The 18,624-nt window shown below is 34.9% G+C and overlaps 1 protein-coding gene and 1 long non-coding RNA gene across 3 annotated transcripts in view; one reads left to right on the top strand and one right to left on the bottom strand.

The window, feature by feature from the left end:
* Nucleotides 1-18,624, top strand: part of GRID2 (glutamate ionotropic receptor delta type subunit 2) — a 1,458,882-nt gene that overhangs the window by 424,135 nt on the left and 1,016,123 nt on the right. The gene's annotated exons all lie outside the window — the stretch shown is intronic.
* LOC134731629 (uncharacterized) lies at nt 5,028-12,527 on the bottom strand. Its single transcript, XR_010114065.1, has 2 exons — nt 10,216-12,527; nt 5,028-10,178 (listed from the first exon to the last, which is right to left on the bottom strand). It is a non-coding gene; the product is annotated as an uncharacterized lncRNA (long non-coding RNA).

The raw sequence follows: 18,624 nt of genomic DNA, 5'->3' as shown, positions 1-18,624 counted from the left end.
AGGAGGCCTGTGGATGACAGAAGAAGCATTTAAAAGTTGGAAAAGACAAGGAACAAATTTGATCTAGAACCTCTAGAAGAAATACAACCCTAAAGACATTTGATTTTAGCCACATGAAATGATTTTGGAATTCTGATCTGAGATATAGCATAATAAATTTTTATTGTTTTAAGCTGCTAACTTTATAAAATTTGTTTAGCACAATAGCAGTAGGAAAATCGTACCATTCTAAAAAAGATAAAGAACCGCAATTCCCAAAAGTATATACTCATGAATTCTTAACTATTTATTCCTTTAACCTATTGAATGTCCTAACCAAATACAAAAATATGCCATTACCAAATACAACAACATGCCTCATTAGCAACATTCAGGTACTTAGGCTTTTGTCCATTTAGGAGTACTAAATATTTACTCTTGTCTCCATCTTAGACAACAAATCCTGGGAAATGTAATTAATTTACTATTAACCTAAACACTGCCCCAGTTTATAGGCCCTAAACATTTCAACATTTTTCTTCTAACAGTCCCAAGTGGGCCACCACTTACAAAGAGAGTAAAGTGACAACTGTTGAATTATATATGGTAAATTTATAGAAGGAAGGGACCACTGTGGACAGGAATGCTCAGAAAGAATTCTAAAGTACATCAGCCTTAGCAAAACAAGGTATATGCTGAGAGATGGTTGCTTGGAGAGGAACAGAGAGGATGTGCAGAGATAACATTCCAGACAGACATAGCATAATATGTCTGGTTGAGATACTCATATACTCATACTTTTAATTAAAAACATTTTTATACTAAGAATTATGCATTTTCGTTGGCAGAAAGCAAACATTCAGGACATCTAGCTCTTCAATAATGATAAATGCAGCTTCCATGTGACTATTGGCATGTACAGTTTGCCCTATAGAATCATAAAGCTAAAAGTAATTTTTTGATACAAATCCTCATTGTAGCCGGGCGCGGTGGCTCACGCTTGTAATCCCAGCACTTTGGGAGGCCGAGGCGGGTGGATCACGAGGTCAGGAGATCGAGACCACGGTGAAACCCCGTCTCTACTAAAAAAATACAAAAAATTAGCCGGGCGTGGTGGCTGGCGCCTGTAGTCCCAGCTACTCGGAGAGGCTGAGGCAGGAGAATGGCGTGAACCCGGGAGGCGGAGCTTGCAGTGAGCCGAGATTGCGCCACTGCACTCCAGCCTGGGCGACAGAGCAAGACTCTGTCTCAAAAAAAAGAAAGAAAAAAAAAAAATCCTCATTGTAAAAGGATCTCAAGATTAAAATAATTCAGTGTGTTAGGTAACAGCTACTTTTTAAGTATGATCAGGAATACTGAAGTGAATAACTACTAACATTTTTGAAGTACATCTCAATACAATCATAGAAGAAAAGAATCTTATGATTATGTGTATGCGATTTTGTGAGATACAAGAGTCTGCCCATTTCAATTTTTTTAAGCGGTTCCTAAGCTCAGATCTTAATACCAAAACAAGCTACTAAGAATACTCATTTATAGAGTGAACAACAACTAATAATTTATCTAAGTATAATTCTGTGACTTTAGCTATATGTGCCATTTAGTTCTCCTTCATAAGTCCTTATTCAGCTATGGCTAAGCTACGTCTAACAGGAATATTATGGTTTATATCACCTTCTATTTACCAACATTTCCTCTGTTGCATATTCAATTAGTCATTGCAATAATAGGTAACTATTGGAGTAAAATGACAAATGTTGAATTATATATGGTAAAATTTATAGAATAAACAGATACCTCTTAAAGATCTATAAGATCTTTAACAAAATAGGGTATTCTCAATATTTTGTTTATGCAAAATTCAGAGAAATGAGTATTTTTCTTCATTTAATGCATTTCAATATTTTTTGGGCTTTTGTTTCTAAACTAATACTATAGAAATCTATACAGAGCTGGAATGTAGGAAGTTTCTTCTCTTTCAGTGTATTGCCTCCAAAATACCAGCTACAACTGTTAATTTCCTGGTAATTGTTTCCTCTCTAATCTCTACAATGTTTCTCTCATTGTTTCATTTTTACTCTGATGACATGATTTGAGGTTTTTTTTTGCACATTTTTGGCCAAGTTTTTTGCACATATTGTACAGTTTTCACATTTTAAAAGTTAATTAAAAGTTCCCTGACTTTTTAATGATTGCCATTCTAACTGGTGTGAGATGGTATCTTATTATGGTTTTGTTTTGCATTTCTCTGATGGCCAGTGATGATGAGCATTTTTTCATGTGTCTTTTGGCTGCGTAAATGTCTTCTTTTGAGAAAAGTTAACTTTTATATCATAAGCTCTCTTTCAGATGGATTGAATGTCTGTCTGTTCCTTAGGTCACTTGATAGTACTTGTTCTATGGAGACAATAGTACTTGTTTCTGAGGCGAATAAGCTAACTTTTAGCTTATTCGCCTCAGAAAAAGTCTTAGATATTCAGAAATCACAAAAATTTAGGCTATTTCCTTGGTTGTTGCAGTCCTTCCATTTGTTTTAATATCTCATCTATTATGTGTTGGCTAGGTAACGAATGCATATTTAATCTAAAAATGGATGTAGTCTGAACATATTTTCTAAGTTACATTTTTAATTTTGGAAAACAATAATTAATGTTTTTAAACTTTGATTTAAGTTTACTTGAACAGAATTGTTTTGCTTATAAGAAGTAGAACTTGTTGACGTAACCCTCTGATTTTCCCTTTTTATTTTTTATTTTTAGAGACAGGATCTCACTCTGTTGCCCATTCTGGAGTACAGTAGCATGATCATAGCTCACTGCAACACTGAACTCCTAGGCTTAAGCAATTCTCCTACCTCAGCCTCCTCAGTAGCTAAGACTAACGGCATGCACCACAATGTCAGCTAATTTCTTAAATATTAATTTTTAATATCCCTATTTTTAATTTGTTAACATCTCTATGTTGCCCAGGTTGGTCTAGAACCCCTGGCTCTAAGCAGTTCTCCCACGTTGGCCTCCCAAAGTGCTAGGATTACAGGCATGAGCTGTAACACACAGTATGATTTTCTTTAATAATTCAACATCATCCATTGCTGAACAGAAGATGATATTTTGAAGAAAAACAGGAAAACAGATATTCAAAGAACAGAAGAGTAGCAAATTCTCACTCCTATCTAGTTGTCTCTCTCCAGACTATTTATAGTCAGTATCATTTTGTTATCTCTGTCATAGTATATTTCCAAATTTTTTTATCTCCACTGGCCTTGAGAAGTCAAGTTACCCTAGAACATGACAACTTTAGATCATTACAGAGTGTAATGGAAATATTAGCTCTTTTGTGTCATTTAAATAATTTAACTTAATTAACAAACTTAAATTATTCTAAGGATTCTTCAGATTACGTCAGACTTTTAAAAAGTTTTCCATGTTTCACCTTTTGACAAATAAAATTATACACAATTTGAATTTTACATCAGTGTCAGTGATGTCTTTAAACACACTTTAAACATATGAGTGAACATTTTTTTTTCTAGTTTGGGCATTTTACAGATCCCTTTAAATCTTTTTTACTTGACTGTCTTTGAAAACTTTTACTGTTCTTTAACACCTATATTTGAAAGTGGACAAAATAAATGGTGTTTGATTCTCAAACCAGTCCGTCCTGTAATTTCAGTGAAGTGTTTTGATGGAAGAGCAATTATATGAGACTCTTATAAAATCTATGAATTTCAGTTTACCGTGATTTCCTTTTACCCCACTCTAGGTTAGGAAAAGGAAGAAATAGTTTAATGGTATGTATAATAACATTGAAAATAAGATAATCACAAAAGAGAAAAGAAGTTATAGTAGAAGAGGAAGAAAGGAAAAAGTGTTTCTGATTCTTCCTCTCATGTAACATTTTGGCATAATTAAGTCATTCATTGGTACTGTATTTATAAATATTTCAAACTTAATAAGTATGCCGAAACTGATATTACCAGTATAAGAATAATCAATCCAATTAAGTATGAAATTACCTTCCATAATATTTTTTCTGATCTTGAAAGGGAATCCATAATCTCATTATAGAAGGATATTACTATCCTTATATTCTTTTAAAAGTTGAAGGAAATTTCAATATAGAATAATATATCAAATCAATCTTCTTTCAACTCAGTTTTGATAGCATTTTCCTAAAAGGTCTTTTCTTCCTTTCAGATTTTCTTTTCTCTGCATTGGATCATGTTCTAGTCAATGCCCATTTAAAGGCAAAGGAGAGATACCTAGTAAGGCCAGCTCAAGTAAAAAGAGGTTTCTAGAAAAGACACTGGTCAACTGTGTGTAACTCAAGGAAAGGAAATTGTCCTGTGTGTCACAAGGACTGAAGATGAAAAATAGAAATGTGTTAATTACACAGCCATGCATTTTTCTTCATGGGTCAACATGAGTGCTAATCTCTGTTTCTTCATGAATGTCAGTGTTCATCTCTATATCTTCAAGCACATCCTACGTTTCAATTCCAGGGCTGTCACATCACTGAAATGTCTGAATCTCTAAATCAAAGCTTCAAAACAGAGAGAGATTATGCCACTTGCATAATTGAGTACAACTCAATCCATATAAGAATGAAATTCCTTATCCCTCCAATCACTGTAAACTGGCTTTTACTTCTGAGTTTCCAATCTCAAGTTGACAATCTTATAATTAATCTCAGATTTCTCTTTATTTTCTACTAAATTTTATCACTCATAATGGTACCACATCATGTTTATTCTGCATAGATAGATAGATAGATAGATAGATAGAGAGTTTCACTCTGTCACCCTGGCTAGAGTGCAGTGGGGTGATCCTGGCTCACTGCCACCTCCTGGGTTCAAGCCATTTTCATGCCTCAGCTTTCTGACTACCTGGGACTACAGGTGCCTGCCACCATGACTGGCTTATTCTCGTACACGATTTTTACATAAAATGAAGTCAAAACAATAAAAATAAACATAAAAATATGTAGTGAAGAAAAACTATTTCTTGTCACTTTTTCCCTACATTTCTGTACTATATATTTTTTCTACATTTCTGTACTATATTTTTAGGAATTTCCCTTACCCCCTTGACACATTCTCTTCATCTCTATGCATTTTTCTTTAATTCTTTCAGAGATTTCTCAGGGCACAGAAATGCTGTTCTTTCAGTTCAAGGACGAGCATTTCAGTCCTGCATACATCTCTGTCTTTGTACAGTAGAAAGTCCATTATGTTTGATTTTTGGACTTCACTGAACTGTGAATAACCTTTGACTTCTTTATAAGACCAACACTTCAAACAGAAAGAGGGCTCATCTTTGTTTTTGGATGTAACTTTGAATATTCAGCCACCTGAGGAACTTTCATCCTCACAGCAACCTTTTTTTCATTAAGAAAATATTATGCAACAGTACTACAAGCATCAGGAACCTCTCTCTAGGAAATAAAATAAAAAGAAGAAAATAAAAGGAGAATTAAGACCCTAGTTGTGTCACAGAGCAAAGGGCTATGTGCAGTGAGATCCTGTTTTATCTTTTATTCCACTAGTTCTTTACTGATAATTATTCCATTACAGACTAGTCTTATATGTATTTAATAATCTAAAAAATAAGGGCTAGGAGAAGTGGCTCACGCCTGTAATTCCAACAATTTGGGAGGCTGAGGCAGGAGGATAACTTGAGTCCAGGAGTTTGAGACCAGCTTGGACAACATGGTGAAACCCGATTCCTACAAAAAATACAAAAATTACCCTGGTATGATAGTGTTTTCATGTAGTCCCAGCTGTTAGGGAATCTCAGGTATAGGAGGATCGCTTTAGCCCAGGAGGTCAAGGCTGCAGTGAGCTATGATCCTGCCACTGCACTGCGGCCTGAGCAACAGAATGAGACCCTGTCTCAACAAATAATAATAATCATCATCATCATCATCTAAAAAATAGAATGATCATTTCTCTGTTATTATAGGCCATTATATATTTTTGTGCATTTTTCTTTCATTTCTGTTGTATATGGGCAGTCATATAGATTCCTGATTTGTAGAAACTCTCACTTTGAATAATGGTAACTAGAAAATAGATTCTATTAAATTTAGAAAGACAGAGTTGACACCCAATGCTATGCAAATACATGAGGATTAGGACAAGAAATAGTTTTTCTTCGCTACATATTTTTATTTATGTTTATTTTTATTGTTTTGACTTCATTTTATGTAAAATTTTGGGGGCATGTTATAGCTGAATACTAAAGAAACTGCTCATCAAATTATTGGATCTTCCTCTCTCAAAGAAATGGACTGGAATAAATTAGTGTCTGCGTTGTACAAGTGGAGGGCTGCATTTTACATAAGGTTGTATGGTCCTATTTGATAATTACATCTGTTTGATGATTCAGGGGCTACTTGTATCTCATCTGCTATTCTCCTGCTAGTTCACTTTGCTACTGGAAATTAAACCTTCTGTTTAAAAAAGTCTCAACGAAATTGAGTGTAGACAGAAGATTTGTAAATAGAAGTTGAATTTTTATGTTTGACATATATGTTGTTGTAAAACGGGAATTCAGGTTTCTTAAGTCTATTTTACCACTTGATATGCTCCTTAGTTCTCTATTCAAATTGTCCTTCACTTATTTTTTTGTTTTCCTTATCTCATGCTTGTTTTTCTTTTTCCCATAACTCAACCTAATATCACATTTGTTATGTTATAAAAGAGGGAAATGTGGTTATCAATGGTATTTTAAATGCATGTTTAACCTGTGTATTTCGAGTCTGTGTGAGAAAGCAGAACAAGGAGAAAAGACGATGAAAAAGAGATAATAAATGCTTTTAAGATATTCAGAGGGGCCAGGCACAGTGGTTCACATCTGTAATCCCAGCACTTTGGGAGGCTGAGGTGGGCAGATCATGAGGTCAAGAGTTCGAGACCAGCCTGGCCAACATGTTGAAACCCCATCTCTACTAAAAGTACAAAAATTAGCCGGGTGTGGTGGTGCACGCCTGTAATCCTAGCTACTCAGGAGACTGAGGCAGGAGAATTCCTTGAACCTGGGAGGTGGAGGTTGCAGTGAGCTGAGATCACGCTACTGCACTCCAGCCTGGGTGACAGAGCAAGACTCCATTTCAAAAAAAAAAAAAAAAAAAAAAAATTTTTTTTTTCAGAGGTTTGGTACATAAAAATGTGCAACTCCTTCATAAACCTTACTCCAACTCTTTTCAACCTCCTCCCCTACTTCTTACCCACATTATATCTTTCCCAACGAATCTGGTCTACTCACTGCCCTAGAAAGTGCCTTGTACTTTTCTAGTGTTTCTCATCCTTTAGTTCTTTTTCCTTAATTTGAAAATCTATTACTTGAGGCTCAAGGCAAATGCTCCAATTCCATGAAACCTTTCTGAGTACAAAGCAAATATTTACCAACTCATCATGTTCTACTGTATAATGTTTTGTAAATTGTTATTTATCTCTTATGTAATTACGCTCCATTTCCCCAACTGGATTATGAATTCTTTAAAATTTCTGGCGTTCTGTCTGGCTACAGTGCTTTGTAGCAAAGGGAAGGGAAAATTTAGCACTGTTGAGAAATCCACTCTTTGGGGTGAAATTTATGTCAAAATTACAGTTTGAGGTCTGTAGGATCAACAGAAATTTATACAGTAAATGAGAAGATTCTAGCACTCAATCCTCTTGTTCCTTTCTCTGAAGTGTCACAGTGAGGGATTAATCTAAACTCCACAGACGAGAATAAAACCGAAACATAACATGAGTGGAAACTTGTAGTGTCCAAATGTCCTAGTCTGACAACACAGATATATTAAATTATTTATGATCATTGCTTGGCAAACATTTCTAAGATCAGAAATGACAAAGTTAAGTGATACTTCTTATTTCTGCTTTTAAGGCATGTCTTTAAAAAGTTACTTACATTGAGAATATTTAAAAAACATAGTATGCTCATTTGATTTAGAGTATTTCCCTTTGTTGAATTGATCATAAATTATAAAGCTATTTAGTGTCTAATGTACTATTTTTCATTTTCGTTCTCTCTTCTTTGCCTAGGCATATTGTATAGACACACACACACACACACACACACACACACACACACCCCTACCTATAGGTCCATGTTTATACTGTTTAACATGCTACTTACTAAATATTAGGGAGCAGGACAGTTGTTCTACTCCTGACAGCTTTGATATTTAAAAAGAGATATTTTAATACTAGATGAGAATTACTTTTAAATTTGAGGTCATTGTATTCTTGTTATGAAACAACTATGTATTTAAATTTTAATTTTTTTCAGTAGTGGTACTTGCTGTTGAGTTCTCCAATATATTTGAGCATATTCTAAGTTGAATGAGAGCAATAATTTGGTGTGCGGTGGTGGTGAGGTCTCACTTTTGTTCTTTGGTTTCAATTTAAGATATATTGGGCTTGGAAGTTTATAATATATTTAAATATAAAAAGACCATGCAGCAAATTCAATGCTATAAAGTAAAAAGGAAAGCAAAAATAAGCGATATAAAAGAAAAAGAAGCGTGATCAGCATATAAATTTGCGAAGTCATAGGATTTGGCTGAAAATCATCGGGTTTCTTTCTTTCTCACATGTTTTCATGATTCGACTGCTGAACAAAGCTTCCCAAAGCACTGCATTTTCTCAGTTTTTCCTTACATAAACATGAGAGAATAAAATGCAGTAAGTCTGCATCCAGCCACTTTTTAACTCCTGTAGATCTAGTGTTTAGGTAGCAACCTACAATGATTTCACTTTACTTCAAAATATTTGTGCCGTCTCTATATATCTTCCTAAAATGTCATCAACTTGCACATATTTTGCTCTATGTTACCTGATAAAATAGTCTGTTGTACGCTGTGAATAAACTCATGATTGAATAAACTCAAGAGTAACTTCAAGTATCTGAATTGAAATCTAGGGAATTTATGTCACACTACACATAGCGTATAACTTTTAAAATATATTTATTGTGACAGTTTTTATTTTTAAAATGCAAAGCTTTAGAAAGAAAATTTATATGTAGTTTTATCCTATGATTAGTGGCCAAGAACAGTATTAAAGCCAGTCTATCTAGAGGTTCCTTTATAGAGATGTTTAGTAGCTATTGTGTAGGCTTTATGGGACATACGTATTAAACTGCTGTCAATTTACCAGTTATTAGATGTGTTTACCTGAAGGCAACATGACCATTTAGTTTTGCTCTGGAATGCTAAATTGGTGGAGTTATGGGATAGTTCATCTCTGTTTATCAGCTACAACTCATTTTACTTCATATGATCTCTTTAAATACTTACAGAATGTTTCACTGGTATGCATGCTGGGATTCTGAAGAGTCTTTTTTCTTACCTCCTGTATTTCTTGTCTGTCACTAACTTGCTGTGTCACTTTGAGCAAGTTATTTTTTTCCACTGAGTCCTAAATTAATCTTTATACTCTCTTAAGATATACTTTTATTGGACACTACTAAGGGCCTGAAATTACATGTCACTCTCTCTATAGACAGGTAACTTTTTCCCTTAACCCATCCAATCCTTCCTATGCACACACTTCTTCCCAGAAGTCTTCACCAATTAGGTAAGTTATTTATAGAGCAGATGCATTATTTCTAGCACATCAACGTTGGAAAGTGTACTGCCTTTTCATTAAGAATTTCTAAACATATAGAGAATTGATGGAATAAAAATCCCCAAATCCTTAAAGTTTATCATATAGTAGTTGGATAAATATTAATTTAGTTTATTATGAAAAGCTTAAGTTATCTAACTATAGATAAATCCAAACATAGAATTAGAGGAAAAATACCCTAAAATGATATCTATTGCCATTTTATAATGGCAAAACAATAAAACAAGTTACTTTTTTGTAATTATTTATAAAAAAAATAGGTTTGAGTGTTCTGATCTTTAATAAAATTCTCATATCTAATTTTTTATATATGCTTGAATGCTTTGTAAGAATAAATTGTGGTTCTTTTAGAAATTGTTTTTATTCAGGGAATGTTGAATATACCAGAAAAAATAAATTCCACTAGAAGCTGTATGGCATTTGCCTTAAGTTTCAGAAATAAAAGTAAAAGATGCATTATTCAGTGTGTGTTTCTTAGGACTGTCCTATGCTCAAGGTAGGGTAAAGTTTCTGTTCTTAAGGAAAATATAATGAGTATGTTGTCAGGGAGGGAGGGGGAATATACCTCAGAGTATGTTGTCAGGGAGGGAGGGGGAATATACCTTAGAGTATGTTGTCAGGGAGGGAGGGGGAAATGATATCCTGCTACAACTCTTATCCATAGCTATTGCCATTATCTTCTTTTTCATCCAACTATCTTTACTTTTTCAATTACACTTTCTAAATATGGTATTCTTTTATATTATACAAAAAAAGAGACTTTTAGAAGCTTCCTGACCTTTCCCTTTTCCCCAAGAAATGCCAGCTTAATCCTACCCTGATCCTATTAAGAATCAAAAGCATTTACTAATAAACATTCAATAATATTTATTGTTAAACCATCCTTCCAGGTAAGACTTTGATGTTAAGTCTTCGGATGCAGCTACTTCAACCCTTATCTGTTATAATTCCCCTCTCCTCTGATCATACATGGATTCCTGAGACATAGCTGTTTTCCAGACTTTACTGATGCAATTTCTTCTTAATGAAGTCCCTATACTAGAAGTTTCTGACTTAAGAATTACTAGGACTGCATTATTTCCTTTTTTAGTAATGGGTAGTCTTGTTTCTCTGTTTCTTTCTAGGACTAAGACAATGTTATGTTTTTGCCTGACTCCTTTACTTGCTTTCATCTTTTCTGGTCCTGCTCAGTCTGAGGAATGGGACCCTGATACCAGTAGTCAGATCTTGATGACTACTAGCCTGCTTAGATTTCTGAATACATTTTTTCTAGGTTTCCTATCTCAGTACTTAAGGCATATATTAGAAAAATATAACAGCTAAGGTAATTTGTTTGGGAAGTGCCAAAAAACCCAACTCAAACTGACTAATACAAATAAATGAAAAAACAAGCAAGGAATGTGTTGACTTAAAAAAAGAAAATTCAGATTCAAGTTTGACATGGAGGACCAGTGACACCACCATCTCTGGTTTCTCTAGTTTCCCGCTACTTTCCCACGGTGTTGACTTCATCCTGAAAAACTACATGATGATCTCCATCCCACCAGCAACTCTACACTCTTCCTATGTGGTAGTAAATGTTTTGTAGCCAAGGAGCATTCTAGCCCTCATACTTTCACAGTATATTGTCCAAGAGTAGAGAAAGTCTCTTTTGGTAGGCTCTGCACAAGTCTTGAAGTTCACCTTCTCTCTGGTCTCAATCGATTTGTACCGTTTAATTAATTAATTTGAATTATTATTATTATTATTATTATTATTATTATTATTTGAGATGGAGTCTCACTCTGTCACCCAGGCTGGAGTGCAGTGGTGTGATCTCACCTCACTGTAACCTCAACCCTCTGGGTTCAAACGATTCTCCTGCCTCTGCCTGCTGAGTAGCTGAGATTACAGGCACACCACCACCACGCCCTGGTAATTTTTTTGTATTTTTAGTAGAGAAGGGGTTTTGCATGTTGGCCAGGCTGCTCTTGAACTCCTGACCTCAGGTGATCTGCCTACCACGGCCTCCCACAGTGGGATTACAGGCATGAACCACCAGCCACTTCACCCAGCAGATTCTGATTTGTACCATTTCTATTTATTTATTTGTTTTTGGAGGTGGAGTCTTGTTCTGTCACCAGGCTGGAGTGCAGTGCCGTGATCTTGGCTCACTGCAACCTCTACCTACCAGGTGCAAGCGATTCTCCTGCCTAAGCCTCCTGAGTAGCTGGGACTATAGGTGCTCGCCACTGTGCACCATCAGGTCTAGCTAATTTTTGTATTTTTAGTAGAGACGAGGTTTCACCATGTTGGCCAGGATGGTCGTGATCTCTTGACCTCGTGATCCACCTGCCTCCCAAAGTACTGGGATTACAGCAGGCGTGAGACACTTGGGCCTGGCCTTGATTTGTACCTTTTTTTTTTTTTTTTTTTTTTTTTGAGACAGAGTCTCGCTCTGTCGCCCAGGCTGGAGTGCAGTGGTGCGATCTCAGCTCACTGCAACCTCCGCCTCCCGGGCTCAAGCAATTCTCCTGCCTCAGCCACCTGAGTAGCTGGGACTACAGGCGCCAGCCACCACACTTGGCTAATTTTTGTATTTTTAGTAGAGACTGGGTTTTACCATGTTGGCCAAGGTGGTCTCCATCTCTTGACTTCGTGATCCGCCCACCTTGGCCTCCCAAGATTTATACTATTTCTAAATGATTTTTTGTTTTCAAGGCAGTAGATGCACTGATATTTTAAGCCAATTGAAGTTCTCTGCTGAAGCTGAGGGTAAGATCAGTTCCACATAATGGCAAGGTTTCCTTTTAAGGAAAACCAGAGGAGAGAAGATGGATAATGCTGAAGAGGGGTTGTTTAATGGGTAGAAACATACAGGTAGATGGAAGGAATATATTCTTTATGATCAACAGTAGAGCAGTGTGTATTCCTTACAGACATCTCCGGGCACCTCACATTCTATCGATTGATTGATTGATTGAGACAGAATTTCGCTCTTGTTGCCCAGGCTGGAGTGCAATGGTGAGATCTCGACTCACCGCAACCTCTTCCTCCCTAGTTCAAGCAATTCTCCTGCCTCAGCCTCCCGAGTACCTGGGATTATAGGCATACGACACCATGCCCCGCTAATTTTGTATTTTTAGTAGAGACGGGGTTTCTCCATATTGCTCAGACTGGTCTTGAACTCCCAACCTTAGCTGATCTGCCCACCTTGACCTTCCAAAGTGCTGGGATTACAGGCATGAGCCAGGCGCCCGGCCCAGGCACCTCACATTCTAACACTTTATACCAAGCAACTATAGAATGTGATGAAGTCACCATTTCCTCTTGGGAACTCTATCTTACCCACTGAACCCAGTATCTCTTACTATATCATTAAGCTAGAAATACTTCCTCCAAACAGGGACTGCCATAGAGGGAAAATCTTTACCAGCTTCTTACCATCTTTTGCCTCCTGCCTATTCTACTTTCACTAAGCCCTTAGGATTGATAATTAATATGAAAATTCAACATTTGTGAATGAAAATATTAGTTCAATTCAAAATAACAAGGTTATCTAGTTAAAGAACATGCCCATTCACGTAGACCAAGAAAGAATTTAAGAGAATTTGTGCTAGAATGGTGCTAGAAATGATACACTTGCCCTCAACAAGTATTTGTGATTCCAGACCCTGGCCGTTGAGGTGACCCTATGGGGAATAGCACCTGAACATTTCTTACGTCAGTAGCCTCCAGCCTGTATAATACATTTTGAAAAGTTCCATGCTTGTTCTGTAACCTTAATCTCTTCTACGTTATAAAAAGTGTTTGTAGGACTGTCTGCCTTATTTCCCATATCAACTATTAGTTGATTTTGAGTCTCAGTACTTCAACAATGTTGCAGAAGAGCGTGCTTCATTTTTGAATAGCAGCAATAATTTACACAGATATTCAAATATATACTTGAAAATATATACATACATATTTATTGGTAACAATAATTTTAGAGATAAGTAATTTTTTACTTTGTCAAACTGAGCTTCATATTGTATCAAATCAAATATAAATAATCTGATGATTTCTAATGATTGTTGTATGTTCACAAAATTAATTATAAGAAAATCGTGTTTCACTAGAAAAATTGGAATGGTATTCGTTAATTCTTGGCAAACACAACTTTTTATAAGAATGGGCAAAGCAAGCATATAGACCATGGGTACATTTTATTTATACATATACCTGATTAAGAAAAAAACATAAATAATCAAATGCAGTAGAAAATATGTTAAGATAATAAAATATTATTGACATTTTATCAGGCTTTAAAATAAGTTAGGTGGTAATGATTTTTAAAATATCTAAGAAAATGCAAAAAGATACATGTAGATTAAAAATAATATGAATAGTTTTAAGCATTTAAAATATGAAAATGCAGCTAGGAGAAAACTAGTAAATAAATAAAAAATAGCCGTCTCCCAATTATTTAGCAGTTAAAAGGCAATAATCAAAACACATTTAAAATGAAAGTATTTGTTTACCTGTTCTAAATATACACCAAAATAATTCATTGACTTTTAATATAGTTAAGGAAATTAGTCCAAAAAAGGGCTATTTGATTTACAAAATATAAAACTTCCAAGTTGATTAACTGCAAAGAGATCTTAGAAATAGACAAGCTTAAATCAATGTTCTCTTTTCCACAGAGCTTTCTTTTCAATGTTAGTAAATAAAGTATGTATGTGCTATAACTCAGTTTTGTGGCTTTTTTGACACTTGTTCTGACCTTCCTTTGCCTTCAATGTCAGACAGGATGCATAGACACTAACAGTTTCTAGACTTTTAAATACAAACTTATACTATAATGATTTTTGACATTCACAGTCATTTCAACATTCTAGTAACTAAGTGATCTAAAGCTAGTTGGCAAAAAATATGCACAACTCTTTGATTAGTAACTATGTTTTCATGTTTTAATCAAGGAGTCTAATCTGAAATATCCTTCATAATAAGCTATGTAGACAAGGGCAAAGTAAGACTTCATTAGCCACCTAGACGGTTTGGATGATGGCCCAGATGAGCCAATGTTCTAAGGGCTGTTGGTGACCTTGGAGTGAATTTTGCCAAAGTGCAAATTTCTGTGTCTCAGGCAGTGTATGATTAATGAAACACACCCGAAGCTACAATGCTTGGTAAACACATGTTGGCTGTAAACAATATCCATTCTCTAAAGGATTTTGAGAGAAGTGGTGAATATGGAGCCAGATTTACAGAGCAATATTCTCTACCTCAAATGTAAGCAGTGCTGGAGTGGATTTATGCAACTTAAATTCAACAGTGAGAAAGTCAAGCCTTATAGCTTTCCAATCCTTTGAAGCAAGATATAATTCTTTCACTTTTCCATAGTATTTCTTCTTTTAAACAACATTCTCTCTTAATCATATAGAAAAAAATACAAGACATGAACACAGTAAACAAATGAATTTGTTCATGTATTTCTCTAAGAAGAGCCCACATTTCTTAGTCTGTGACAAGAATAACACTTTGAGTGGCATACTAAACAAATGTATGAATGGATTCTTGGCAAAATAAAAGAGTGTACAAAAGTCAAATTATCAGATAGCTATATAATAATTTATGTAGTTTTTAAAATGTTCATGGGAGTAGAGAGATATTATGAAGGGATATTTTAGGATATCTGTGAAGTAATAAATTTAATATATTTTGATTTCAGTGGATTTTTCATTTAGTTCATTTTGATATTCCTCTAATAAATAGTACAGATCATAATAAGATACAGACTAGACTTTTTAAACTGCTAGTAGCTAATAGGATACTTGTGATTTGAAAAACTTTTACTGAAACATACACCAAATATACATATTGTGGCAAGTGGATATGTAAATGACTTTATTAATAGAGATCCAGTAGGTAAATATCTATGTCTGTAACTTTGTGTGTGTACATATATTGTTGCAGAAATTGGAACGAGTATGCTTAAAAAGGAGAGAAAGCAAACTTAACGATTTTCGAAGGCAACCGTGTGTGTTTCATTTATACCAATTCTCTTTTGAATAAATACATTTTAAAATTGTATTTTAATCTTTATGGTAATCAGCATAGGAGAAGGTACATATTAAGTGAAGAGAGGACAAATGAATCAATATTCATAACACTCAGATTTCTACATTTTACTGTTCCTGATTGTTATATAAAACTGGTTTATTACAAATGTAAGTAATACACACATTTTTAGACAATGATTAGTTAGGTAACTGCTCAAAGAATAATTGAAACCAATAAATATCACCATGTGTGGACATATCAGGTATTGTCCTTTAAAGATAAGTCCTTGGCCTGGTTTTATTAGATTATGTTATCAGAATATTTTTAGTGATCTATAGAATGATACCACTTTGGATGTGATTGCCAAGATCTGGAGAGAGAGCTAGGATTTCTTGTGACTTTGAAACACTGGAGGAATGATGCGTAATAAATGACATTGTATTCAAAGGGGATGAGTGTAATAGAAAATAGCTGGCTAGGCACAAACCAGGTTGTCTGAAATCAGTTAATGTGCATAAGCAATGTGATCTTACGAAAAGCATCCCTATGCATCCTGTTTTCATAGAGTGGTATTTGTTCAGTTAAAAACAAAGCATAATAACAAAAAACTTGAATGTCTTCAGAGCAGGATGGCTGCAAGTATTAGAAAACAATTCTCAGTCTGAGTCAGAACATGTGTGCAGTTTAATTTCTATATTTCAGAACTGATGGGATGAACATGTGTAAAACTTGGAGATGGCAACTAAAATGAGTAATGGGCTGGAAACCAGGACCTCTGAAGAAGGGTTCATGGAGTTACTGTCAGTTTGAGGAAAGAAGGCAACTCAAATACATGAAAGATTGTGGTAAAAATGACTCCCCAATGAACAAACATGTGAAAACCAAAATACCTAGGATTAAGTAAAAATAAGACTATAAGAATTTCATGATACTATAGTTTTTAAAAGGAGGGTTTTTCCATTGTTAAATAATTATCGAATTAGCATTAGAAAGTCTCTTAACTGTATGGATGCCAGTAATAACTGTATGTGTCAATATAGAAACTCCTTCAGTACTTGTTCTCCATCATTTCCAAAACAACAACAACAGAAACACAAACACATTGTTTACATCTTTTCTAATGCATAACCTGTCACTGATAATTGTAGGAAAGTTAATGTGCAAACCATTTAATGCATTAACACAGATCCCTTAATTATTTGCCTTAGGAAGGGAATGTAATGGGTGACTCAAAAGACTAATGTAAACTACAGTGCCCAGACATTTGATAGTCCTGTGAATACTGAAGGCTTAGGCTGTTGTTGCACTATCTGTGGAAGAGCAGTTCAGAAGTCAGTATGCTTATGAGTCAGGGAAAGATTAAGATCTTTCCATAGCACTAAAAATCTCATGAAATCTGCCCCACGAGAAGCATGATACCAAGAAACAGAATGGTGGTAGTAGGAAATAGACAATCCCAGGTAATAAGGGCTATCCAGGAGAGTGTGAGGAACCTACAAACTATAGGATCAAAACTATCTAGGTTCAAACTCAAATCTTTCAGTAACTTACTTGCTTTATGCCTTAATTTCTTGATTTGTAAAATGGCAGTGATGATGATGATACCAATCTCACTGTGGTGTTGTGGGGATTAAATGAATTATTGTAATTAAAGCACTTAAATCAGCGCCTGACACAGTATAAAACACTGTATAGGGTTAGTAAGTGTTATTGAGAATGATTTATATAGCTTTGATGTGTTTAAATACCCTTCTTGAACAGTGTATTTTGAAATGGTATTTCAATATCCAGACTTAAAATGACCATTTGGGAAAGGGTCCAACTTTCTGGACAAATTCAGATGAGCAAAATTCTTTGAATTGGAGATTCAAAAGAGAAAAGAGAATTTTCTTGGCTATTATTATTTTCTAATTGTCGCTATGTTTACTGCTATGTATATTTTATATCTCATTTTCATTTACATCTGTTGTAAACTAAATAACAGATTTAATATTCCTGTTAGCATCACTTCTACTATTTCCTTTTCTGTGTGTGTGCATACATGTATGATATTCTTTACATGACCTGGTGTGTGCTTCATATTGTAACTGCAATGGATACATCCCCTACAAAGAGGTTAAACATGATGTGACAGGAGGCTGTGTCTAAAGACAGGCCATGAACTGCAGGCAGAGCTGGTGATGGTTAGCAACCATTTGTGCTGGCCTTTTCCCAGGAGTCTACACCTCAAACATGGGCATCAGACTGGCTTTCTGGCTGTCGACTGAACTCCAGTAGACATAATATGAAAGTGAATGTTAAACTTTGTTTCTGCCATTTTTGAGATATTTAATCTATACCTATTGTCATTCTTCTAAAAAAAAAAGTTACTTTTTTGGCAGGTACTGCTCTTAGCACTGGAGATAGAGTGAGAAATCAGACAGAGGTTTCTGCTTGTAAGAAGCTACCATTGTATAGATAAGTAAATAAGCAATTCATGAAGATAATTTCATATCTTCAAGTACTATTACTAAAGAATAAAATAGATAAGCAGATAAAGCAATGCAGAGTAACAGGATGGAGTGTCCTATTTTAAGTAGAGTTGTAAGGAAACATCTCTTTGAATAACTGAATTAAGAACAAAAAGTGAGTTAAGTGAGGGAGCCCATCATGTGAAGACCTGGATGATGAGTGATGAATGTTACAGGCAATGTTAAGAAAATGTGCAAAAAAGCTTGAGTCAGGAAAGAACATAATGTATTAATGAAATAAAAAGGAGGCAGTATGGATAAAACAGAGGTGTTAAAAGGAAAAGCCTTTCAAGATACTATCATAGAAGTAAGTACCCTAGAGCTATTTGTGTAAGAATCTTGCATTTAATTTTATTCTGAGTGTATATCATTGCAAGAATCTAAGCAGTGAAATGACATTGTTATATTTACATGTTTTTATTGATACATAAGATTTGTTCATATCTGTGGGATGCATTTTGTTACATGCATGCATGA

This window comes from Symphalangus syndactylus, chromosome 10, assembly GCF_028878055.3.
Source record: "Symphalangus syndactylus isolate Jambi chromosome 10, NHGRI_mSymSyn1-v2.1_pri, whole genome shotgun sequence".
NCBI lineage: Eukaryota > Metazoa > Chordata > Mammalia > Primates > Hylobatidae > Symphalangus > Symphalangus syndactylus.
Note: the sequence above shows the minus strand (reverse complement) of the source record. Positions and strands in the feature narration are given on the sequence as shown.